This window comes from Colossoma macropomum, unplaced genomic scaffold (genome assembly GCF_904425465.1).
Source record: "Colossoma macropomum unplaced genomic scaffold, Colossoma_macropomum, whole genome shotgun sequence".
NCBI classification, from domain to species: domain Eukaryota; kingdom Metazoa; phylum Chordata; class Actinopteri; order Characiformes; family Serrasalmidae; genus Colossoma; species Colossoma macropomum.
This window is the reverse complement of record NW_023494854.1, coordinates 138354-150755: the sequence shown is the minus strand read 5'-3', so window position 1 is coordinate 150755 and position 12402 is coordinate 138354. Positions and strand designations below refer to the sequence as shown.

General features: G+C 34.0%; 1 protein-coding gene across 1 annotated transcript in view; it reads left to right on the top strand.

The window, feature by feature from the left end:
• The first annotated feature begins 7845 nt into the window (after positions 1-7845).
• The window catches only part of LOC118800321 (calponin homology domain-containing protein DDB_G0272472-like), a 118589-nt gene continuing 114032 nt past the window's right edge, over positions 7846-12402 (top strand). The window contains exon 1 of the mRNA XM_036560522.1: positions 7846-7956. The gene's annotated coding sequence lies outside the window, so the exon portion shown is untranslated. The remainder of the gene's footprint in view (positions 7957-12402) is intronic.

The window sequence follows — 12402 nt, the reverse complement described above, 5'->3', positions numbered from 1 at the left end:
AAGTTAGTGCACATTTTTGGCCCTTCAAGAATAAACACAGACATTTATAGCTTGTAAAAGACATTTAGTATGTTTTATTTGAAGGTTATAAAAGACATTAACACATATTTTCTCTTGTAATTAGCAGGTTTACAGTGACTCTTTCAGTAAAGAGTCGTGACACAGAGCTGCTGCCACTGTTTTCCATTTCTAACAACTGCCTGAAACCTGGTTAGATGCAGCTCATATTCACACGTAGTGATGTATCTAGAACTTCCAGAAGGGCTGGAGTATCATTTTTCTCTCTAAACAGATTATACTCATCATAAATCAAAATGTGATTTGTTGATTCCACTGTCATAATTAATGTAATTATGTTTGTGGTTAATCTGACGGGTCAGGCCTTTAGTCCAGCTCATGATTGTCTTTAAGCAATGGGAGAGTTCACCTGGTTCTATGTGCCCTTTAGTTTCCAAGCTGAACTTAACAACGAAATAAGACTATTATTACAAACTCACCAAGCTTACAACAAGTACAATGACTCAATGAAGTAAAAATGAGCTAAAACTTACAGACATACAATTTTAAGTTGTCAAAAATGATTAATCCTTCTCTGAAGGCCTGAATGTTCCACACTGATCAAACCTAATCACTGCCAAAAATCCAAAAAATATAGTGGATCAGTGATGTGACTGTTGTCATTACTGTCAGTCATCAGAGTGAAGAGTAGAGTCTGATTATCTTCAGTTCTTCTTTCCACCCTGATCAGATCAGTGTGTGGAGGGAAGAACAGAGAGAGCAGAGATCAGACTGCTTCACTTACTGCCTTTAATCACTGATTCAGGATCAGCTCTTAGGACTGCAGTGAATGTGGAGCAGCACATTAGAAATGGAGGTTCTGTGAGCAGCTCCAGTCGCTGCTGCATTACATGAAGCATGTAGAGCTTCATGCAGCCTCTAGCTGGAAACAGCGGCTGATGCCTGAGCTTGTTCAGTTTGATCAAAGTGCAGTCTGGAAAGCAGCTGAGTGAGATAATCAGATATCAGCTGTTCAGAGAGAATCACACAGAGAAGAGGAGAGACAGCCTGGAGTGACAGAGAGGAGAGCAGGAGAGCTGAATGATTATTAAAGATGATTTATAATCTACACTGTAGATATGATGTTTAACTTGTTTTTTTTTTTTTGTGAATGTTAACAAATTTTATATACAAATAACTTTCACTAATATGCATGTTTACTAGTAAAATTGTTTAATACTTTGATGATTTAAGCATATATATATATATATATATATATATAATATATATATATATATATATATATATATATATATATATATATATATATTGTACAGTATCACTACAGTATGAAGCTGAAAATGAACTGAACTAAATCACTAAAACTTCATTGTCTCACACAACAGGACTCTATATTCACTAATATGATAAAGACACTATTTCCACTCAGTCTAAAGCTACATAAACATCACCTTTGGGCTCATAAATGATTTCTGTGGATTCATATTTGTGGAAGAAAATAATAATGAAACACTACAAATAAAATAAAACAAACAAACTAATAAAACTAAACCAAAGTGTTGGTTCTCCTCAGTTGTGGACATGAGTGACACACTGGTGCATAAGCTGAGCATCAGCGTTGTACTGGACTTGTGTGCATTGTGGGTCATGCCGGTACAGACATGCTCTTAACTGAAAATTACATAATGCCCCACTTTATAGTCAAATATGGAACATATAGTGCTATAATTGTTTATAGCATTCATTTAATTGTAATGTTCTAGTACAGTGAGGTTAGTAAAAGTGGGACAGTAAGTGTCTGATGATATGTAGGTGCTGTCGAAATTATATTGTCAAATAATTGTCAAAGTTGGTTCTTTGAGTATAAAAAGATGGTCAGAGAACAGATTGAATGTTCCAAATGTCTCCAGATGTAGTTCAATACAAAACCTCAATCGTAAAGAGCTTTTTCTTCAGTCTTTAACAAACCTTGCTATTCCATTCAGTCAAACAGTAAAATTGGCATAGATGGACTAGGTTGACTGTCTTTCGTTTCCCTTTAGCAGGCCTATGTGTCTCCACCAGTACTGGGGAAGTGGTTGCAATTGTGTGTTTGAAACGGACTAAAATCACAGTGCATTCCTGGTGGGAATGTAACAAGGTGGAATGTTTAAAATGACTGTCAAATTTGTGTCTGACTGCCACGGAAAAAGTAACACTTCTCTGTGTAAGCAGAGTTCATTAGCACAGCACCCTGCTTATAATACATGGTATGAGATACCAGTATCAGTACTTTTTTGAGATGCGTTGCTGCCATCAAGTTCTAAATGAGTTAATATTTTTCATGAAATGGTAAAATGTCTCACTTTCAACATCTGATATGTGTTCTATGTTCTATTATGAATAAAATATGAGTATGAGATTTGCAAATCATTTCATTCTGTTTTTATTTACATTTATTTACATTTTACACAGTGTCCCAACTATATATATATACACATATATATGTATATATATATATATATATATATATATATATATATATATATATATATATATTATGGCAAGCCAAACAGGAAATATTTAATGAACATTGATATATATGGAATGAACATTGATATATATATATAATGAACATTGATATATATATACAATGAACTTTGATATATATACAATGAACACTGATATATATGGAATGAACATTGATATATATGGAATGAACTTTGATATATATACAACGAACATTGATATATATATACAATGAACTTTGATATATATATACAATGAACTTTGATATATATACAATGAACTTTGATATATATGGAATGAACTTTGATAGATATGGAATGAACATTGATATATATGGAATGAACATTGATATATATACAATGAACATTGATATATATACAATGAACATTGATATATATATATATATATATATATATATATATATATATATATATATATATAATTAACATTGATATATATGGAATAAACTTTGACATATATACAATGAACACTGGTATATATGGAATGAACATTGATATATATACAATGAACATTGATATATATGGAATGAACATTGATATATATTGATTGAACATTGATATATATACAATGAACATTGATATATATGGAATGAACTTTGATATATATACAATGAACTTTGATATATATGGAATGAACTTTGATATATATTGAATGAACATTGGTATATATGGAATGAACTTTGATATATATGGAATGAACGTTGATATATATTGAATGAACATTGATATATATGGAAAGAACACTGATATATATGGAATGAACATTGATATATATTGAATGAACATTGATATATATGGAATGAACATTGATATATATTGAATGAACATTGATATATATGGAATGAACATTGATATATATTGAATGAAAATTTATATATATTGAATGAACATTGATATATATGGAATGAACATTGATATATATGGAATGAACTTTGATATATATTGAATGAACATTGATATATATGGAATGAACATTGATATATATTGAATGAACATTGATATATATTGAATGAACATTGATATATATTGAATGAAAATTTATATATATTGAATGAACATTGATATATATGGAATGAACATTTATATATATTGAATGAAAATTTATATATATTGAATGAACATTGATATATATGGAATGAACATTGATATATATTGAATGAACATTGATATATATGGAATGAACGTTGATATATATATTGAATGAACATTGATATATATGGAATGAACATTGATATATACGGAATGAACATTGATATATATTTAATGAACATTGATATATATTGAATGAAAATTTATATATATTGAATGAACATTGATATATATGGAATGAACTTTGATATATATATTGAATGAAAATTTATATATATTGAATGAACATTGATATATATGGAATGAACTTTGATATATATATATATTGAATGAACATTGATATATATACAATGAACATTGATATATATGGAATGAACATTGATATATATATATATATAATAAACATTGATATATATGGAATAAACTTTGACATATATGCAATGAACACTGGTATATATGGAATGAACATTGATATATATACACAATGAACATTGATATATATGGAATGAACATTGATATATATTGATTGAACATTGATATATATACAATGAACATTGATATATATGGAATGAACTTTGATATATATTGAATGAAAATTTATATATATTGAATGAACATTGATATATATGGAATGAACATTTATATATATTGAATGAAAATTTATATATATTGAATGAACATTGATATATATGGAATGAACATTGATATATATTGAATGAACATTGATATATATGGAATGAACGTTGATATATATATTGAATGAACATTGATATATATATATATTGAATGAACTTTGATATATATACAATGAACTTTGATATATATGGAATGAACGTTGATATATATTGAATGAACATTGGTATATATGGAATGAACTTTGATATATATGGAATGCACGTTGATATATATGGAATGAACATTGATATATATGGAATGAACATTGATATATATTGAATGAACATTGATATATATGGAATGAACATTGATATATATTGAATGAACTTTGATATATATGGAATGAACTTTGATATATATTGAATGAACATTGATATATATGGAATGAACGTTGATATATATATTGAATGAACTTTGATATATATTGAATGAACATTGATATATATGAAAAGAACTTTGATATATATATTGAATGAACGTTGATATATATGGAATGAACATTGATATATATGGAATGAACATTGATATATATGGAAAGAACTTTGATATATATACAATGAACATTGATATATATGGAATGAACTTTGATATATATACAATGAACATTGATATATATACAATGAACATTGATACATATGGAATGAACATTGATATATATTGAATGAAAGTCGCTGTTGAAGCCAAGAAGAGTCAGATGAGGCCATAACTTCTGTTTGAAAAATGCTCTTTTATTGAGAGCAAGGGAAAACAGTGCCACTTGAAAAGCAACTGAAAATTGAGGTAGGTCACTCCTAGCCCTACTCTTTCTTCTGATGGTCACCAAACACAAACACACTCTCCCTAACTCTGAGCTGGACACAGAATAACATAGTAAACACATACACACACTGTAACTGAAGAACAACAACAAGCACCATTAAATAACAATGTAAACCCCAAAAGTCCCTCTCTGTCTAAACAAAACATTTTATGAATTATATTATTCATTTTTTCATCTCAATGTTCGATCCATGTACATCAATGTTCATTCAATATATATATATATATATTCATTCCATATATATCAATGTTCATTGTATATATATCAAAGTTCATTCCATATATATCAAAGTTCATTGTATATATATCAAAGTTCATTCCATATATATCAAAGTTCATTCAATATATATCAAAATTCATTCCATATATATCAAAGTTCATTGTATATATATATATATATATCAATATTCATTCCATATATATCAAAGTTCATTGTATATATATCAAAGTTCATTCCATATATATCAATGTTCGTTCCATATATATCAAAGTTCATTGTATATATATCAATGTTCATTCCATATATATCAAAGTTCATTGTATATATATCAAAGTTCATTCAATATATATCAATCTTTGTTCTACTGAGATATATATGGAATTGTGGTGCCCTCAACCAGACAGCCATCGGTAACTGAGCTTAGCTGGACCACCCTCTTCAATGCTGGGTATGCCTGCCGGACCATTGTGCTCAGCTCTGCCTCCAGTACACTTATCTGCCCTCTCTTTCGCCTCGTCATAAAGGATGAATACATAGTAAATATAGGACAAATAAATTAATAAAGAATTTTAAAAAGACAGAAAAATACTAAATTGGATTGTGGGTCATTTTGTGTGGGAACATGTATGTAGTTATGTTTCTGTATAAAGTTTAGATGTGTGATAGGTAAGCTAATGGAACAAGTAAGAACTAGTCAGACGTGTGCAGTAAAACTCACTGAGAAGGCTTTACTGGTTTGTGATCCAAAGTCATGGTCAAAAAACAGGAAGAGGTCAAAACCAAAATAAGCTAGATATCACAATAGAAAGACATACAAGAGAAAGTCTAGGAAAACAATATTCAGTTCTGACTGTGGAAGTCAGCAACCAATCCTGGATCCAGGATATCACGAGCAGGTACCTAACACTGTTCCTCTGGGCCGTATCCCTCCCAGTCAACCAAACCCTGGAGCTCTCCTCCACGCCTCCTGGAGTCCAGCAACCGAAGGACAGCATAGACTGGGGTTGTATCAACTTCCTCCAGAGTGGGGTGGCCTCCTCCAACGGTCCTGGGACAACAGGTTTGAGACAAGGGGGCAAGTCAAGTTTGTCTTTTTGAGCACCTTCAATGGGCCTATATATTTAGGCTGAAGCTTCTTACTTCCCTCAGCAAACCTGAAGTTGTGGACAGCCAAACTTGGCCTCCTGGCTGGTGTGTAAGAGTTGCTCTGAATCAGAATCAGAATGAATCAGATCAGTAACAAAGTCTTCAGCAACAAGTGACCAGGATCGGACAGGTATGGGTAAAGGAACAAGTTTCCCAGCTGGTAGTGTCTTAGGTGTTTTATTTTTAGAACATGTAGAAAAGTAAGATACAAACTTATGGATATCACTATTCATGGATTCCCACCAATAACAATTACAGAGTAGTTGCTGAGTCTCCCCTGGATGATCCGTTGTAAGGGATGTATGAGCCCAAGGAACCAGCCTGTCCTGTAACTGATCTGGGACATATACTGGGTAGGTGGGACATTGACTGGGTATGGTGACATTCTCTAGAGTCTTCCCAATCTCATCATCTACCTCCCATCAAATAGAGGAGAGGGTAACATTAGGGGGAAGAATTTTTTTTGCCGGTTCTCTTCCACTTTGTCAGTTTGATGAATTCTAGATAATGCATCTGCTTTAGTATTGCGAGATCTGGGGCAGAATGTCATACTAAAATGGAATCTAGACAAGAACAGTGACCAGTAGGCCTGACAAGAGTTAAGACTTTTGGCATTACTCAGGTATTCTAAGTTCTTGTGATCAGTCAATTCCCTGTCAAATGTTTTACATAACTTACATAATTTACAGGTTATATTAATAACTGTGTGCTGTAATTAGACAAGAAAAGGTTTGACATTTTACAGAAATCTAGAGTCCTTGTCTGACAAATAATGGCCTTAACAACTGTATACACGACGTTCAGATAAGCTATTGCAGATCAGTGGTAGAAAACCACACTTATGTTGCAAGAATGTGCACACAACTTTCTGACATCATCTTTGTTTAGCAAATTTGAAAGAGTCTGTAATCACAAATGAACATATTTGAAATGTAATAGTATGTTATAGTACTGTACCTGCACACATATAATGTATGTAGATTGCAGTTAATGAACAAAATGCAGTTGTTCTGAAATAATAACAGGGCAGTAACAGGGTCTTATAGTAGTGTGTTGAGCTGATGAGCAGAGGGCAGCAGCACCTACTAGTGTAAGTGTATTTCATGCGTTGTGTTTTCCATCTGAGGGCCCAGTTTGATTTAGATGAAAGATAACGGTTTTGAGTTTAGTGTCAGATTACTGTGATTCTGAGAAATGTTGTTTGACTGGAAACCCTCAAACCAGTCTGGCAGCAACAGTGACGCTCAAACACAACAACTGGAGTGAATGTTAAAGTGAAACAGGTCAGATTTCCACTCTTAACACTGAAATGGAGAGTCGTGTGTGAGATTAGTGGAGAGTTTAAACTCGGTCTTATTATCATGGATCTGCTGTTATAGACAAAAACCTGATATGAACTGATTTAAAATGTGGACATATTTCACCACCAGCAGCGATATGACTGTATGAAGAACAGCGAAGGTAAGAGCAGTTAGCATCATGCTAATCAGTGTGTGTGTGTGTGTGTGTGTGTGTGTGTGTGTGTGTTTGTGTTTCTACACAGATGACTTTAAACTTTTTGGTCCGTCAGTCTCCCTCTGTGGTCACTCTCTCCTGTCACCTGTCTCCTGAAATCAGTGCTGTTTCCATGAAGATCAGGTGGTTTAAGGAGACGGACTGTGTTTGTCTCTATAAGAACAGGCAGGTGACAGTCTGTTCACTCAGGAGCTGCAGAGAGGAAACGTCTCCTTACAGATCAGAGACTTCAAAGAGTCAGATAGAGTAGATTATCTGTGTCAGGTCACCAATGGAGACACAACAGAGGAGATTACAGAAAGAGTAAAACAAGTGAAGAGTAAGTATTCGAAAAGTTCACTCATAAATATCATAATCATCATCATCATAATCATCATCATCAGCGTCTCAGAATGGAAGATGAAAAGACAGAAATGAGAAACACAGATGTTCAGAATGGTGTTGTGTTCAGATAAAGGAGGTAAAACATACAGAGGATAAATGATGTTAATGTGGAGTGAAGGACAGATGGAGCATTTCAGTAGAAAAAACAGTGACTCTGTTTCTCACTCTGACACTAAACCTCCACATCATGACTGCAGAGTGGAAAACTTACAACTGCAGCTGAATTAAAAACTTCTTAATGGGCAAAATAAATATTTTAGATTAAAAATGTATGTTGTAACAAAAAATCTAGACTAATTAAACGTCCAGTGAAATCTACAGACTATAATCAGATCATTGATTTAGCACAGAATATATATTAATTATTAAAATATTATATTTAATATGTGACGTCGTTATAGGCTGCTGACTCACTCTCACAAAAAAATTCTGTTCTTATCTAATTAAAGCTTCAGATCCACAAACTGTAGATACAAAAAGGGGCGTATTCAGAGGAAGCAATGTTACAAAACCTGGTACAAAAATGGCTACAAAACATATTAAAGTTTAACAACAATTTAGTTTCTATAAAATAAAAGAAACAGAAACAGAAAGCTTCAGTTCTATGACGCTGAGTGATTTTCAGCATGCAGGAAAATGCAACGAGGAGGACATTATATAGAACTACTGCATGGACGGAATCAGAGTGAGACAAACACTTCCAGTCAGGAAGATGCATCACGATCGGCCAGAAAAGCCAACACAGAGCAAAACCAACCAAAGAAAATAAGAGACGCACATCTGTCCGAACACCAGTCTAACTGACCAAAACAAGTGTCAAATGACCAAATCGTGCCTTTAATATGAAAGACTCCATGAGTAGTGCCAGATGACGGAATCAGATTTATTTTCCAACTGAAAGAAGGTCCTACACAACTCCCACCCTTCACCACTGTGACAGAGGCGTTCACAGCGCTGACTCAATTATCTCTGAAGCAAAACGAAGGATGTTGCTCTGACAGTTTGCAAAGGAGTTCCTCCTCAACACCAAATGGCCACACATATAAAAATGGCTCACTCCCTAGGTTTAGGTAAAGGACCCACTTAATGCACCTAAACAAACAGAAAACAATGACTGTGCTAATTGTAGGAAGCAAAGCAAAGCACTTTTGGCATAAACAAACTGACCCACAATATGAAGTTAGATGAATGCTCTTCAGAAGTAATCCAACAGGCACAACCGAAATACAAACTAATCCTTATCCCAATACGTGGAACAAACAAAAACATTTTTCTGAGACCCAGCATTTGACCTACAACCAAAAAAGAAATCCAAGTCTAACAGGAACCAAATGGCTACAAACAGAACTCTGACTGTAGTAAACAAAGAGCTACCAGAAAAATGTGTTAGACATGAACATAATGCTATTTTGTTTTGTCATACACACACCTAAAGAAAACTAACAGCAAACAATCAAAAACACAAGTAGTAACCAGGTAAAACCAGCAGCAAATAAGAGAGAGAGAGAGAGAGAGAGAGAGAGAGAGAGAGAGAGAGAGAGAGAGAGAGAGAGAGAGAGAGAGAGATGGACAGAGGAGCCCCCAGTTCTGTTACGACCTTGTCTAGGGTCAGGCCGTAACAGAATATGAGAGTGGGCTCTCTCCCCAGACCTGCTGCCAGACCAAACACGAGACACCTTTTAAACCTCTAAACTGCAGGTTTATTTAGACTTTGCTAAACTGAATGGGAGCGATGGCTTCAGGGACAAGCGTATGCCAAGATAACAGACAAATCTACCAATGATTACAAAAAACAACTAAACCTGCAAGCAAAACAAAACAAAAATACAAAAAGTTAAAATATCTCTCTGCTTTAAAAGCAGGAGAAAACGTGACAGAAAACAAACTGCACTCGTCCCACACCTCCTCTCTTATGTTCACAGAGAGTTTCACAGAATCTATCAAAGTGAATCAAAGCGTGCTCAGCCGATCTGGACAGGTGTTCTTTCACGTTACATTAGAGGGGAAACAGCTCTCAACATCTTCCCAGCAGCGGCAGCTTGGTGACCTGTTTATATTGAAAGGTGCTTCCGTGTGGCCAATCACAGCCCTGCACACAATGCAACACAAGACGGAATGTAGGCCTACACTAAACAGCAGCACAAGGCTCATGAAAGAGGTTTTACAACTGGGGGTCAAACTACAGCACAGATGAGAAAAGGAGATTCTAATAAGGAGATAAAGAGTGAAAAAGACTGAAATATTATAACTGTAAAAGTGTTTCTCATGGAGATTTGACTAACTTTGTGTTTCCTTCTGTTTTTATTCCACAGCACTGTTGGTAAGTAAATAACTCTGTTTTCTTCTTTCTCTGCTGGTAGTGACTGATTTTAAACTCTTATCACATCAACTACATTCAATACAGACATCAAGCAGCTGCATAATATTGAGTTAAATTTCACATGATGAACAAAGTCTCTGATCTCAGAATGAAAGCTTTTGACTTCATCTCCCTTCTTCCTTCCCACAATGCTCCTGTGCATAATCCCACTGCACTGCAGAAATGTAGACAGTGAAGTTCACTGATGAGAAAAAGACACAACAAATAAAAGCAGTCTGTGTGAAATACCACCAGTATTCTGGGGTGTCCAGTGGATACTAGATGGATACTCCAGCCCCAGAATTTTGAGACATTTAGGGGTCCAAGAAGTTAATTGGTATTTTGTACTTTGACTTAAATCATTGCTAGACACACCACGTAAAGTAGATTTGATCTAAATGAGCTCATTATCTGATGTGTTTCTTCAACACTGTGTTTCTCAGGCAGATTTGACAGATCTACTTACTCACACACTCACCCTCATCATCTCAGCTACAAATAACACAGAGACTCACACAAGAGCTTTTCACACCCACCAGACATTGGAAGTACATTTTCAGTGATTGTCCTCATTTATGTATTTAAACAGCAGCTCTCAATAAAAAGTCAATAAATATCTGTACAATCTGGACAACTGATTAAAAACACAACTCAGCATTATGTTTGTTTGATAAATACAGACCATTACAGTATTTTTACATGTCCATCTGTCGGAAGAGTCGTGTTCCTTATGATTTAAAAGAGGAGAGAAGTTTTAGTTTTTATGTGTAACTCATGGCTTCAAGTATGAAATCGTCAGGCTGTTTTATTCACTTCTACGGTCTGTAATAAGACAGATAAGAGAGGAGAGAATGAAGAGGAAGGACTGAAATAGAGAAGGCTAATCATTTTTTCGTGTGTTGATTCTACATGAATGAAATTCAAAACAGTTACTAGATGAATTTTGGTCTTTTTCCTCACAGTGCGGTCAAGCAGCGTTTTATAAAATGTTACACAAGCACAGTAAGCTATGACTGTGAGAACAGATTTCCCTTCATTTCTCAGTGCACTAGTCATGTTTGCTCAGCTGTGTTTGTTTGTTCATCTATAAATGTATAAAACTGAGACAGACAGTAACTGAAGTATCTTATTTAAATGAACAGATATGGATTTTCTTTAGCTATTTTTGAGTCAGATTCTTGTGACTTTTGCAATCATTGCTAATTTCTGCTAAAAGAATTAAAGACAATAAAATTTTCTTTGTGATATAAAAGTTAATTTATTTAGTCTGAGTTAATCTCATTAGAAAATAACAGAAGCTCAGGTGTAATATTGAACAGAAGGCTGTAATGTGAGTGAGGAGCTCTGAGAGAACTGCTAGGAAGGTGGTGGAGGTAGATGGAATGTTGGAAACAGCTAAACCAGAGAGAGAGAGAGAGAGAGAGAGAGAGAGAGAGAGAGACAGAGAGAGACAGAGAGAGAGAGAGAGAGAGAGAGAGAGAGAGAGGACACGGACAAAAACTATGATAATTTCCAGTACGTAACAATGTCAGTCTGTATCAGATCCTCATAAAGAAAAGAAAGAGTGTAGCATCATCCACATTCACTGTGTTTCCAGTTTTCTACTTATTAAAAAGTAATAATTCACTTATTATTCCATACAAGAAATC